This window comes from Centroberyx gerrardi, chromosome 11 (genome assembly GCF_048128805.1).
Source record: "Centroberyx gerrardi isolate f3 chromosome 11, fCenGer3.hap1.cur.20231027, whole genome shotgun sequence".
NCBI classification, from domain to species: domain Eukaryota; kingdom Metazoa; phylum Chordata; class Actinopteri; order Beryciformes; family Berycidae; genus Centroberyx; species Centroberyx gerrardi.
In genome coordinates, this window is record NC_136007.1 from 7,809,885 (window position 1) to 7,823,765 (window position 13,881).

Genomic DNA, 13,881 nt, shown 5'->3' on the forward strand with positions numbered 1-13,881 from the left:
AGAGAGAAAGAAAAGAGGGTATGAGTTCAACAGAAGTAAACATACACACACACACGCATACACCCACACAAAGCTGTTTAATCGACCTGAAAGCTAGAGATGGTTTGGCACTGTCTGACATTTTATACTCCCAGATCATTAGCATGAAGAGAAGGGAGCTGGAGGAGACACTTCAGAGGAGTGTGAATTATATACCAGGGCTGCAGGTTCATATGATTTCTGATAGTTGGGGGGGAAAGGCCGGTTTTATATTGCTGGAGTGACCTTAACAAAATGATGTAACAGTAAATCTTGGCAGAGGCTGTCTTCCTACAGAGACCTTTCTTATGCAGACGACTGCCCTGTCAGTTATATGTGCACACTGTATATATATATATATCTACACACACACACACACACACACAAAACAGAGAGATAAATAAATGCATGCAAACACACTAAAACACACTTGGAAAGTAGCTGCATGAAAACGCATACGAAAAGACACATGGACACACACATCCACCAACAAATAAATGCTTACATACACACACCCAAACACACTTGAACACAATCATCACATGTGCACACACACACACACACACACACACACACACACACACACGCACACCCACCCGTGAATGCACACACAAGCACCCACAAAGAATGACCACAATTCTCATTTTTATCACAAAATAAACAAAGACAGCAACAATCAGGCAGGCAACTATTCCTCAACACATCTCTGTATGGCTCTCAATCTATTTTCTTAAGGATAAGAAAACAATTTGCACAAGGCAAAATTCGAGTATCGGTAAAGACAAAATCCATTTGTTTCTCGTTCGTTATCGCCTTCTCCGAAGATAGCACACTTCAAAATCCACACTGATAAAAGCTCCTTCACAAATAATAAGGCCCAGACTCAGCAGGAGACGAAGCTGTCAGTTCAGCAGCGACTTCTAAACATTCTCGAGTGTCCTGTTTTGGTAATAAAGCTTTAACTGGGGCAGCATGATTATAGCCAAAAAAATTTGAAGCTGATTATTTTTCCAGATATTGTTATCATGATCATCAATAATATTAGTACAGATGATTTGAGGAGCAAAATTATTTTGTTGTACTTCTTGCATCATATACTATATCAACATCAACTATTTTCAACTACAGTAGCTGTTTAAATTAAACGTTTAAATACTGCCCAAATGCCAATATTCTGCAATTATTAATTGTGGAAACTTAAATGGTGATTATACATTATTAATTGTGCATCCCAAGCTATAGGTCCACCTCAAGCCTAGTTTGTTGGTGTCTACTAACTGCATCTCTAGTCTATTCCATAGGCTTCATTACCTGTAATTGTACAATGCTTGGCCAGTGGCTACTAGACTTTTTTTGAGAGAATTTTAACTCATATGAAGTTAAAATTCAAAGCAAAACTTAACTTAACGCATAGTTAAAAAGCTAATTTACATCCCCAGTTCCAGAGCTGGTGAACAAATGCACATGTCCTGATTACATCTCTATCTTGATTGATTGACACCTTATTAATTCCTAATAGGGGAGTTCATAATACCACCAGCAGCACATTTACATTAAGTACATACAAAAAGGAGCCTCCAGCACAGCTCAGTACAAACAGACACACAAAGTGAACTCTTTAACCCCACAACAAGGAAAGAATGAGGAAGTCAAGAAAGACAGTGCAAGTCTGACATGGTCTCAATGAAACACATAACAGCAATACAAACACATGTACTTCTCATCCGGTGCTGCTTCTCGGTAGAATAAAGATGCAGCACTGAAAGATTCAGAAGCTAAACTCCCACTCCCACGTCTGACTAGTCAGTCGATACCGCGAGGCAGCTTCGTGCCCCGTCTCAAGGAAGGTGAACTAAAGTACAAGTCCAGCTGTTAGTTCTGCTCTGCTTACCCAACTTCTGCTCCCAAGTCTTATCAGCACAGATTTGGACGGGGTCAGGAGGGTGAGAGAGGACGCCCTTTCTCGACGGTGGGTAAACCTCCAGCACACTGCCTTCCTCCTCACCACAGCGCTGTATCTCTACTCCACTACCACACACTAACATCTCCTTTATGACCTTCTTAATGGCTGCTGCACAACGCCTACTGGATGTACACTGTGTGTCTTCAGCATGTCTTCAATTTCAATTCATAGTTGATTTAACCGGGCCCACACATACGAAAGAAAAGTCTGATAGTCTGAAGTCTGATACACCACACAAAGATACAGATGTAGAAGGAAGAGGAACCCTTTGGAAAAAACTTGAGCTCTGCTTTCTTTCTTAATTTGGTTCTATTGTATAAGACTAAAGAAAGAACTTTCTACTGCACTAAAACAGGATAGATCTAGGATAAATGCATGAAGTGGGACTTCTACAACTGCTGCTACTGTATACAGTACTTATACAGGATTGATGCAGTATAAATGGGAACTTCCCGTACAGCTAGGAAGCCAGTTTTCGAGTCCCGGTGCCGTCTCTACTTACTCTACAAAGACAAGCATCTCTTTCTCAGGTCTTACCAGTTTGGGTCGGGGCAGGACCAGGGTGAGAGAGGACGTCCTCCTACGACAGCGAGCAAACTTACAGCACACCTCTTCCATCGCCACATCTGACAGCACTGGCCGTCCAAACACACACATGCACACACACACACACACACTTATACACACACACACCACCAGATGTACATGCAAAGCCACACTGAGCCAAACTGAAGCCTGGAAGCTAGCTGGGGCAGCATGGAGCCGCGGTGCCACCATGCAATATTAAAGATGTCAAGTCTGGGGGTGCTGCCCCCTCTGTGCTCCTCTCCAATAGGCCTGCTGTACTGTACGACCCCATCAGCACTTAACCCCCCCCCCAACCCCACACACACACTCCCACCCCAACCCCATAGGGGAACACAGTACAGAGGGGTGGAGTTTAAGGAGTTTAATGACTGGTTTGTTCTTGATGTGCAGCATATTAAAGGCAAACAGCACACAACTTAATGAATTCATATATACTGAATGTACAAAATATTAGGGACGCGAACTGTTTTCATGAAGTACACTCATGATGTGAATCCAGGTAAAAGCCATTATCCCTTTTTTTTTCATTTCTAATGGTCTATGACAATATTTTGGATACATGGGCAGCTCTTTTCCGAAGCCGGACATGAGAGAACTAAGACCTGAACCTATGATGCTGTCACAAGTAATATCTGGAGCTGCCACTGACTTTTACTCAGGATATCAGAGGGGGTATCTGACTTTACACTGCCCAGTACTGTTTGGACTGTCCTTGGCCGTAGGAATAAATGTGAATTATTAAAGCGGGTGGTATTCCATTTCAATTTGTACGCACCGAAGAGATGCCGAGGGCTTCACCAGAGGCTGTACATTTGTTTTGACTGACTTTATGACTGAATATCTGAATTTGTTCTGTCCTTGAATTTTCCATAATAACCCTATGGACATGCGCACACACACACACACACACACACACACACACACAGAGCCAGTATGCAAAATATGGAACTGCCTGACTGTAAGGGTAACTAAAGTCTGTTCATCATCTGTACCATACTATAACATTGACACACCCACACGCCCCCCCCCCTTTCTCTCTCTCTCGCTTACACACATTAAAATAACAATAGTAAAAGTAGAGTAGCAAAGTGCTAATAGTAAGACTTAAAGAGTAACTCTTATTTCAATGTATACTACTGTAGCATTCACACACACACACACACACACACACACACACACACACACATCCTCCATCTCTCTCTCTCACTCTCACAGCCAGACACACACACACACACACACACACACGCACAGGTTTCTGACATTAGCTTTGAATCCTGGCATGTTTACTCGTACAGTATTTAAGTGAAATCCATTTCCCATTAGGTAGGGAACTGCAATGCATTGTGTGCTCTACTTACTATTGAACCCAAGGCAACACAGGAGTAGACTGTTGGTGTTATTGACTAAATCACACACACACACACACACACACACACACAAGCAGATGCTATGAACTAGGAGTGAAGAGCGTTGGTCAACAGTCAACACCTGGGATGGAGAGTAGACAATTCTATTAGAGTGTGTGTGTGTGTGTGTGTGTATGAGAGAGAGAAACAGAGACAGACAGAGAGAGAGAGGGAAAAAGAGAGTGAGAGAGCGAGCGAGAGAGAGAGAGAGAGAGAGAACTAATTCCAACGCAGGTAAATAGTTATTGATTTCTGTGTGATGGAGCAGTTTTCAGCCAGTGACGATAAATCTCTCTCTCTGCATCCATTTCACACACTTATCCACATGAAGACAGAAACTGATGTATTCAACTGCTGAGCCGATCAGGACTCAGGGTGTGTGTGTGTGTGTGTGTGTGTGTGTGTGTGTGTGTGTGTGTGTGTCTGTGTGCATGTGGGTTCCTGTACTTCTATCCTTGTGAATACCAGCTTGAGCTTTAGATCTTTTGGGGGGGGGGGGGGGGGGGGGTGTCAACTTTCAGGTTTTTTTGGCCAGTCCTCACTTGTGCAAGGGTTTAGTTTAGGGTTATGACTGGGTTAAGGTGATAACTAGGATTCGGTTTAGCTTAGGCTAAGGGTTGAGGTTAAGGCATTCAGTGGTGATTTGGTTCATGCTTTCTGTGTGAGTAGACATGCACAAGCTCCATATGAATGTAGACGTGCCGTTCAGGAACCTTGGCAGTCATGCTTCTCGACAAATTAAAACTCCAGTACTAAACTGGTGCTGTTTGTAATTTCTGCATGTAGCATGAAACAGCCATTAGGGTTAAGGTTAGGGTTAGAGGAGAGAGAATGAATGTAGTCAATGGAAATTCCTCACAAGTACAGTAAGGCAAAAACAAGCGCCAGTGTGTGTGTGTGTGTGTGTGTGTGTGTGTGTGTGTGTGTCTGTGTATTTGAAGGGGCGAGGGAGGTGAGGCTAGCAGGAGAGAGGGCAAGGATTGGAAGAGGGAGTTTGTCTGTGTGTGTTTGAGAGAGAAAGAGAGAGAGAGAGAGAGAGAGACAGAGAGAGAGAGAGAGAGAGAGAGAGAGAGAGAGAGAGAGAGAGGGAGAGGTGGATGTGAATAATTGTGGCGGTCTCGTGGCTCCTATTCACGCCACAGACTTAATCCCACTCTAATCCCCCCTTTCCCTCTCCCAGCGGGCCGAAGGCGGGGGAGGGGTGGGGTGGGGTTCTCCCGTTCTCCTCATGCATTAATGATGAGAGTTGGGAGATTAAATATAAATGTATATGGCTCCTTCGGCTGTACGAATCCATCATGTCAACAAGGAGGAGGCACAATCATGGGCGGATCAAGCTGTCTCTAAACGCCATGTCGCAGTCAAACAGAACGGGCATTAACACACCAATTACTTACCTAGTCTGATTAACTCTAGAGAAATGAATCTATTATCTGCCACAATGAAGAGGGGATCAGGTTCAGTCCAGATACTATGCATTAGCCAAAGAGGGTGAGAATCTATAAGAAACAAGGCCTGTAGCAGTTACAACATCAATTCCTTATCTAGCTTGTCTGCTTGTAAATAAATAATTGGTTAATGTCAGCAGCAAGGAGCACAGCCGGGAATTCATCAGGTTCACTTTAAATACCACACAGTAACCAATTAGGGTGAGGATCTATGAGACTTGGTCTATAGCATTCAAAATATTAAGTTTCTATCTACCCAGCCTTGAAATAAATATATCCAACATGTCAACAAGCTGAAAACAACAATGTGATGGAGTTTACTGTACTGTACTAGCAAAATAAATAATAATATCTATCTATGTATCTATATATCTATCTATCAATCATCCGTCCATCGTGGACAGAAGTAAAAATGGCTGTTCTGTTGCTGTGCATTTTGTTGCTAACCTCCTTTAACTCCCCTGATCTTTCTATAGACCCACTCAAGTCACTGGAAGCCAAACAAACCAGGCAAAACATATTAGGGTGATATCTTCTTTTCCCCTCTTCAATAAAATGCTGTTTAACTTCCAATTTCAACAGTGTGATTAACTAGCTTTGGGCCTGAGTGCTCGGTTCTCCTTATTTCCTCGGTGATAAAACGGGCCATAAAGCCCAGACTGACCATTTGGCTGCACAGACAAGGGAATGGGTTTCCCAAAGGCATTTTAGCAATGGGATAATCTTTGCTCCATTGTAAGTCAATGGGAAGGGAGATGTTTTGATGCCAAAATGGTTTTGGGAAACCTGGGATGACTCTATAATGGATGAGGCCTGGTCTGTCTAGCCTAATAGTCTGAAATAGGCTGGTTAAGGGTCCCAGAAGGGGCCACATCATTAACACACAAGAGGAGGAGGAGGGGCAGAGGAAGAGGTGGTGAATGGGGAATTTGCTATGAATTTTAAAATTGTACTTCTCTTTTTCTTTTCTATTTTTCTATCTTACCTTGTTTACAGAAAGCACATTTCATTATGCAAGAGAGTTAATAGTTTTCTATTTTGTAAATTCCATCTGTTTCTCCAAATAGAATCATGATCATGCAAATTTCTCCACAGAAATGGCCATAAACTAGAGATATATTTCCATATATTTTGATTTCTTTCTTTTTTTGAACACCAATGATCACTGCTGTACCAATTTAGTACTGAAATATGGTATGAACTTTCGCATAAACACAAGGCGCTTGGTTCAATAAAAATAAAAAAAGTAACAGACTTTAAATATAACAATTTATTTCACCGTCATTTATTTCACCGCCAGTATCACCACACCCTGCTGGAGGTACGACCACTGCTGATCAGAGAGAGAGAGAGAGAGAGAGAGAGAGAGAGAGAGAGAGAGGGGGGGAGAGAGAGAGAGAGAGAGAGAGGGAGAGAGCCAGAGAGAGAGAGAGAGGGAGAGAGAGAGAGAGCCAGAGAGAGAGACACACTGAGAGAGAGAGAGAGCTAGAGAGACACACTGAGAGAGAGAGAGATAGAGAGAGCTAGAGAGACACACTGAGAGTGAGAGAGAGAGAGAGAGAGAGCTAGAGAGAGACACACTGAGAGAGAGAGAGAGAGAGAGGGAGAGGGAGAGACACAGAGAGAGAGAGAGAGAGAGAAAGAGAGAGAGAGAGAGAGAGAGAGAGGGAGAGGGAGAGAGAAACACAGAGAGAGAGAGAGAGCCATCCAAAGAGACAGGTAGTAAGACAAGGAGAGAGACAGGTTTGTGGGGGAGGAGAAACCAGCAGATACACCGACAGAGAGATGAGGGTGAGACTAGGACAAAGAGAATGATGAGGTGAATAATAAACAGTATGTTTGTGAAAAAAGGGCTTAAGAAATAAAAAAAAAAAACACAGCTGATTTGAATTCTCAACTGTGGTTGTGGCGGCAGAGCGATGAGGCCGACGAATCCTGATGAGGACGATAATTAAAGCAGGCTCAAGAAACAATGACGGCCAAACCACGCTCGCTGAATATTAAAAAAAGTGAATATTGCCAGGATTATCTGCCAAACAGCGGAAAGGACAACACACAAGACATAATGCCTGGGCCACAAAGATGTATTATTCAATGAGTCCAAACTGAGACCAGATGTCAACTGTAAGAAACAGTCCAAGAGGTCTTCAAGGTTCAAGGTTCGAGGTTCGAGGTTTGTTCACAAATCAAAAGAGAATACTGATACCATAACCACATATGAATGGGACTTGCTGGCTTGGCGAAAAGCTGCAATATAAAATATAAATATCTTGTGGAAGGAACTGAAAACATGAGGAAGGGGGAAGGAAGATGTAATGTATGATGCAAATTGGAAGAATCTTGACTAAACATTGTATCTGAAAACAAAAAAACAAAAAAAGTCTATTTCATATCTAAGCTGCAAGATATCTGAGGAAGATGTGCTTTGATTGGGCACGATGCTAACACTCATGTCTAAACTCCAGTGATATCCAGTAAGCTATGATTATAGCTATAATACATGCAAGGGATCATGGGTATAACGGTGTTGCAGCTAGGTATAAGGTTGCACTGACTGACGCTGGCACTCAAGTACTGTAATCACAGTAAATGGTTCTTCTTGGTATGGTTCTTCTACAGCAGTCAATGATGCACATGCATGAGATTTAAAGAATAATAACAGTAAGGTAGGTTTAAGAACTTTCTTGGCTGGAACTACCAATCATATAATACTCAGATCTCAACAGCTGAGTCAATACAGGCAGTAATGGAGGGTGATGTGACATGAACTCGGCCGGCCTGTAGATGTCAGCAGTGACAAACTGCCTTGACATGACTTGACTGGTGCGGCCAAGGAACACAAGCACCACTCAGTAGAGAAATGCATCAAAACGTGCATGTAGGAGCCATTCGTGTACTCATTTTGGTGCTTTGACTGGTTCTCCATATAACTAAGGAGTTATAGGAGGAGAGGAAATCAGTATTTTTACTCAATTGCAGTGCTTACTTTCTGTAAAAGTACTTACTTGAACAGAGGATTGAAATTGACACAAATTTTGTGTGCTTCTAACACCGATAGAGAACACAAGTTTCAGTCAATAGGTAAATTCCCCAAGTCTGGCTCATGCAAAGAAGTAAAATCTATGAGAGAAAGAGAATGAGTCACTGAAAGTTTTCTCTGCTATTTCCATGTCCTCTGAGAGAGGACATGGAAATATGGATGATTTCATCAGTAAAACAGTAGTTACAGCTACATTTTTGGCATCTAGCTGTTACTGTTATCCAGAATTTCTACAGGACACATATAGGACCTGTAGGAATGAAGGAAGTTGGATTATTACCTGTTGAAGATCGAGTTAAACAACTGAAACTTAACCACATGTTTGATATAATTCACAAAAGGGCCCCAGAATATATGAACTGTCAAATTGATATGGTGGGAAGCCAACATAATTGTAACACAAGAGCAAGCATTATGTCATGCAGTGTTCCTCGTGTTAAAGGTAAAATAGCAAGAAGCTCATTTTTCTATACTGGGATCTCCTTATGGAACAACCTGCCCCTGCATATTAAGTGTATTAAGTATTAAGAGTGTTGATGGGTCACGTTTAAGGGAGGGAGTTTGAACCATGGGCGAGGGGTTGCAAGGGGGACTAGTAGGTTTATCCTGTAATTTTGTTTGTTTTCATCGAATTGTTTGTTTTGCATGTATTGTGTTTGTTTGTTTCCATCGAGGACCACTTTGGAAATAAGTGTTTTTTAGTAATGCTTTTAAGGGCTATCCTCTGGGATTTTGTGTCATGATACTCCTTTGAGTTGTTGTGCTTTTAAATTCCTAATAAAAAATCTAAAAAAAAAAAGAGTGCAACAGTAAAATAAGCCTCAATTCCTAGATCATCATCACCATCATGATCACCTAGATCATAACAAGCAACTTATAGTGAGACGTTCGAGTTTCAAACACATTCCTGTAAGAGAAGTGAAAGACATATAAATAAGAGCGGCAGAAATAAGAGTGGCAGAAACATAAAAAAAAAGAACAGAACTTCTAAACAAAAACCAGTGCAGAGCAGGCTTACTCACGCTCTGCATTTGGCCCATAAATACACATTAAAACCAGCGAACCTTACAAGGTAACACAAGTCTCCGGCGATAACAGCCGTCCCCAAAATGTGCCGAATTAGCTCTCTGTATCGGAGCAGGGAGGTACAGCAGAAACCACACGGCAGGCAGCGGCGCTCGGCTCACCTCAACACAAAGCAACAATGCTGCGACTGTATCAGAACACAAATCTGATGCAACACTTAATCTGCTGTCTGAATCTGCTTTCCGCTCGCTCCGTCTCACTCCTCTCCTCTCTTGGTCACTCTGTCTCTTATATTTTCTCTATTCTAACCCCATTCCTGCCTCCTCTCTTTAACTTTCTCCCTCTCTCTCCAACTGTTCACTCTCTCGTTCCTCCTCTCTTTTTCCTTTTTTCTTCTTTCTGGATCAAACCCCCTTTCTGCTCTCAGCCGCAATTCTGTACCCAAGGAAGCGAGGAGGGGTGAAATGACTCCCAACTATAGCCTCATCAGACTGGCCAGGTGAGAACATTGGCTCTGCAGTCTGAGACGGGACACACACACACACACACACACACACTCTCTCTCTCTCTCTCTCTCTCACACACACACACACACACACATAGAAGCTCCAAATTTAGCCCCGTAGCGATGCAGATAGCTTTGATCAATTGAGGCCACAGTTGGCTTGGCCTAATGTTGTTAAAGGGGGACAGTGTCGGGAAACACACACACACACACACACACACACACACACACACACACAGTACAGACAGGCACATACATGCATATCCACACAAAAATACACACATATTGTAGATGTACATATACACACATTCACACAGTCATGATATATATATACACACACACACACACACACATACAGATGAACTGCATGCACCTGTAGGTTTCATTCAATAAAACATACACTGAGCTCATTGACTGGCCTCCTCAGCACACAGCTACACTCCACTCTACTACTGGCAAGACCACAGATTGCTGGATTAAGATACAGTGCAGGGAGACAGATGGAGAGATGGAGAGAAAAACAGAGGGAAGTGGAGGGAATATATGAGAGAGAGAGAGAGAGAGAGAGAGAGAGAGAATGTATAGAGTGCAAAGACTAAAGAGTGAGTGAAAGGCAAACAGCTTATGCATGTAAGAGAGAAGAGAAGTTGAGGGAGATAGAGAGTGTGTATGATTGAGACAGGATTGTGTGTGTGTGTGTGTGTGTGTGTGTGTGTGTGTGTGTGTGTGTGTGTAAGAGAGAGAGCGAGGCAGAGCATATAATAGAGATAGGACTGGCTGCGAAGGGGTGGAACGAGGACAAAATGAAAGAGAGCGAGCAGATAAAGAGAAAAAGTCTCAAATATTCTCTTAAGAACCCAATTCTACCTCAGTCCAGACAACCATATCTCTGGCACCCTGGCAGGCAAGACACTGTGTGTGTGTGTGTGTGTGTGTGTGTGTGTGTGTGTGTGTGTGTGTCCGCACCAGCTGAGGCCAGGGGAGATGTAATGAATTGAAGCTGGAATTGGAGGTGACAACTGCACAGGCAGACGGGGCAGAGGGAGGGAGGGAGAGGGAGAGGGAGAGAGAGAGAGAGAGAGAGAGAGAGAGAGAGAGAGAGAGAGAGAGAGAGAGAGAGAGAGAGAGAGAGAGGGAGAGAGAGTGCCACATGGAGAGATGAGAGGACTTGATGACAGTCAAGCAGAGAACACTCACACACGCACACACACGCACACACACACACACAAGCATTCAAACACATATTCACATACATCCACACACAGAGTTCTGGGTTTGTATGAAACTACCAATTTCGGCCACAGTTTGTAAAGGTGGCTATTACTTGCAACGAAGGCAAGCTTGAATGAAATGGAACCACAGTGGAAAACGTCGGCACATACATGTGTGTTTACACCTGCTGCCGCTTCGTGCTGTTTGTTTACGGACACTCCAGTGGGGGCAAATGGAGATTAAACCCCAGAAAAAGGAAATGGAGTCGCTTTCCCGCAGGGCAACACAACCAATCATGTGATATTTTAGACCAATTGCAGATGATCATGCACCGGGGGTTTCTGTGCAAAGAATTCCACTAGTTGTACAGTATGTGCATGCATGTGTGTGTACATATATACATATATGCTTGTGTATGGGTATGTATGCATGTACATGTTTATATGCATGTATGTATGTATATCTGTGTGCATGTATGTAGGATGTATGTATATGTATATACCTTTGTAAATGTGCATGTATACTTATAGTTATTTGTGTATATTTTACTCTTTTATTTAGCTTTTATTCTATGCTTTCTCTCTTGTACAGCACTTTGTAACTACGGTTTTGAAAGGTGCTATATAAATAAATAAATAAATAAAGGTTTACTTAGTTCGTCCAGCAAGTCTGTGCAGACTGCAGAGTCTGAAGTCACTGCGGTGTTTCAGTTTCTCCGCAAAGATCTCCTTCTGTTCGTACAAACCAGCTGAATTTCGTGTCCACAGAAAGTATATTGGCAGCTTTAACTGGCTCATCTCAATATGAGGAGAAAGAACGTACTGTACTGAGGAAACAGCAGGAACCTCTTCAACGAGGTTCCTGTTTTTAACATGATTAGTGTGACTCTGGTTGTGCAGTCAATGGTTGAAACTAAAGCTTTGACATTGTGATACGAACTGGGGCGCACATGAACACTGCTTTTTCCACATTATTTATCTTTCAGCAATATATGTCCAAGAAATTGTGTTGGGTAAAGAACATGGGACACTAATGCTTAGGATTTGGTCAGTTTGATTTGTAAGCCAGGGATTCTGCACAGCACCAGAATACCTAGAAAACTTTGAAACACATTTTAATTAAGGGAAGAAAACAATGCAGCCTCTAGTGATTTGGAAATTGTGAAAGCCCTTGTTGGCATGGCTGTAGATTGGACAATCATTAGTTTGTGAGGTACAAGGTTTAACAGTTATTGGTTGGCAAATTTTTAAGCCGGGCAGTCATTGGCTGGCAAGCTTCTACAGCAGATAAATAGCCATTAGTTGGCAGTTTCCACACTGAGCAGTGCCAGTATTGTGACAGACGGGATGCTGGATGGCACTGTCATTGGCACTGCCAAAGGGCTGCGACTTTTGCCCCAGTTGTCTGAGAGAGTGATTGAGAGAGAGAAAGAGCGAGAGAGACGGACAGAGTGAGAAAGAAAGAGCGAACGAGACAGAAAGAGACATACAGATGCAGAGAGAGAGAGACAGAAGAGGAGAGAAAGAGATAAACAAGAGCCAGTAGTAAAGAGAAACAGACAGAGGGAGGGAAGGGAGGGAGAGGAAGTATGAGTGTGTGTGTGTGTGTGTGTGTGTGTGTGTGTGTGTGTGTGTGTGTGTGTGTGTGTTCTCTCCACAGACAGTCACTGCGGTACCACATAGGGACAGTGGTAGTATCGGTCTGTTCCTTCCAGCCTCGCCCTCACTTAATGTTTAATCATCCACACATGCTGAAATCCTCAACACATTACTGTATTACTAAACACCAGGATTAACCCTGGAGAACAATGGACTGCTGCTGTGTATGTGTGTGTGGCATGTGTGTGTTATCGCTCAGAAAGTAAACTCTAAATTATCCATGGAAAAAGTCAAGAATCCTGAATCAGCCCTGAGTATTGCAGCAGCCATTGCAGCCTATTCAACCTCAAATGTTGCATATTAGAACTGGGCACATTGTCACAGAAAAGTGACAAAACTAGAAACTAGAAACAAGACAATTCCTTATGCCTTTTGCAGGATGAAAAGACAATTTAAATTTTCTCACCAATTCATTGCAGTAATCCCGGACCGTAGCTAGGAGAGTAGGCATGCAGTAAAAAGAGGAATATCACGATGGCTATCTGTAATGTACGGTTCCATAATGAATACTGGCAAAGTCAAAAAAAGAAAGAAAGAATTTAAAGTGTAAAACAGAGACATTTCTCCAGAACAATTTCAAAGACGCGGCTTTGCGAGGTAAAAGCGATCAGAAAGATGAACCATTGTTCACAGGGATGAAGAAACCTGATTTTCAGAAGGTTCCAGCCTCCCTCGCCTTCATCGGGATATGAACTAGGCTACCAGTCTGGGTTTCTACGGTGAGTAATGGCTCTAAATTGGCTGCGTGTTTAATCATCCCACACACTCCTAACCACTCATTCAGTCTTCTGGCGGCTTAGACAGTGAATGAGGAAATTAGCATGGGTCAGCGCCCCTGCAGTGTGAAGTATTCTTCTCTGGAGGACTGGAGGTATTACAACCAGGCTTTAGTGGCTAATTCCTTCCAGTCGGCATCTAGAGAGTAAGACGGAACGGTTTTCTCTCTCTCTCTCTGTGTGTGTGTGTGTGTGTGTGTGTGTGTGTGTGTGTGGGTGTGTGTGTCAGCAGGTAGCAGAC

The 13,881-nt window shown here is 42.8% G+C and overlaps 1 protein-coding gene across 2 annotated transcripts in view; it reads right to left on the reverse strand.

The window, feature by feature from the left end:
* Window positions 1-13,881, reverse strand: part of rapgef6 (Rap guanine nucleotide exchange factor (GEF) 6) — a 176,530-nt gene that overhangs the window by 62,452 nt on the left and 100,197 nt on the right. The gene's annotated exons all lie outside the window — the stretch shown is intronic.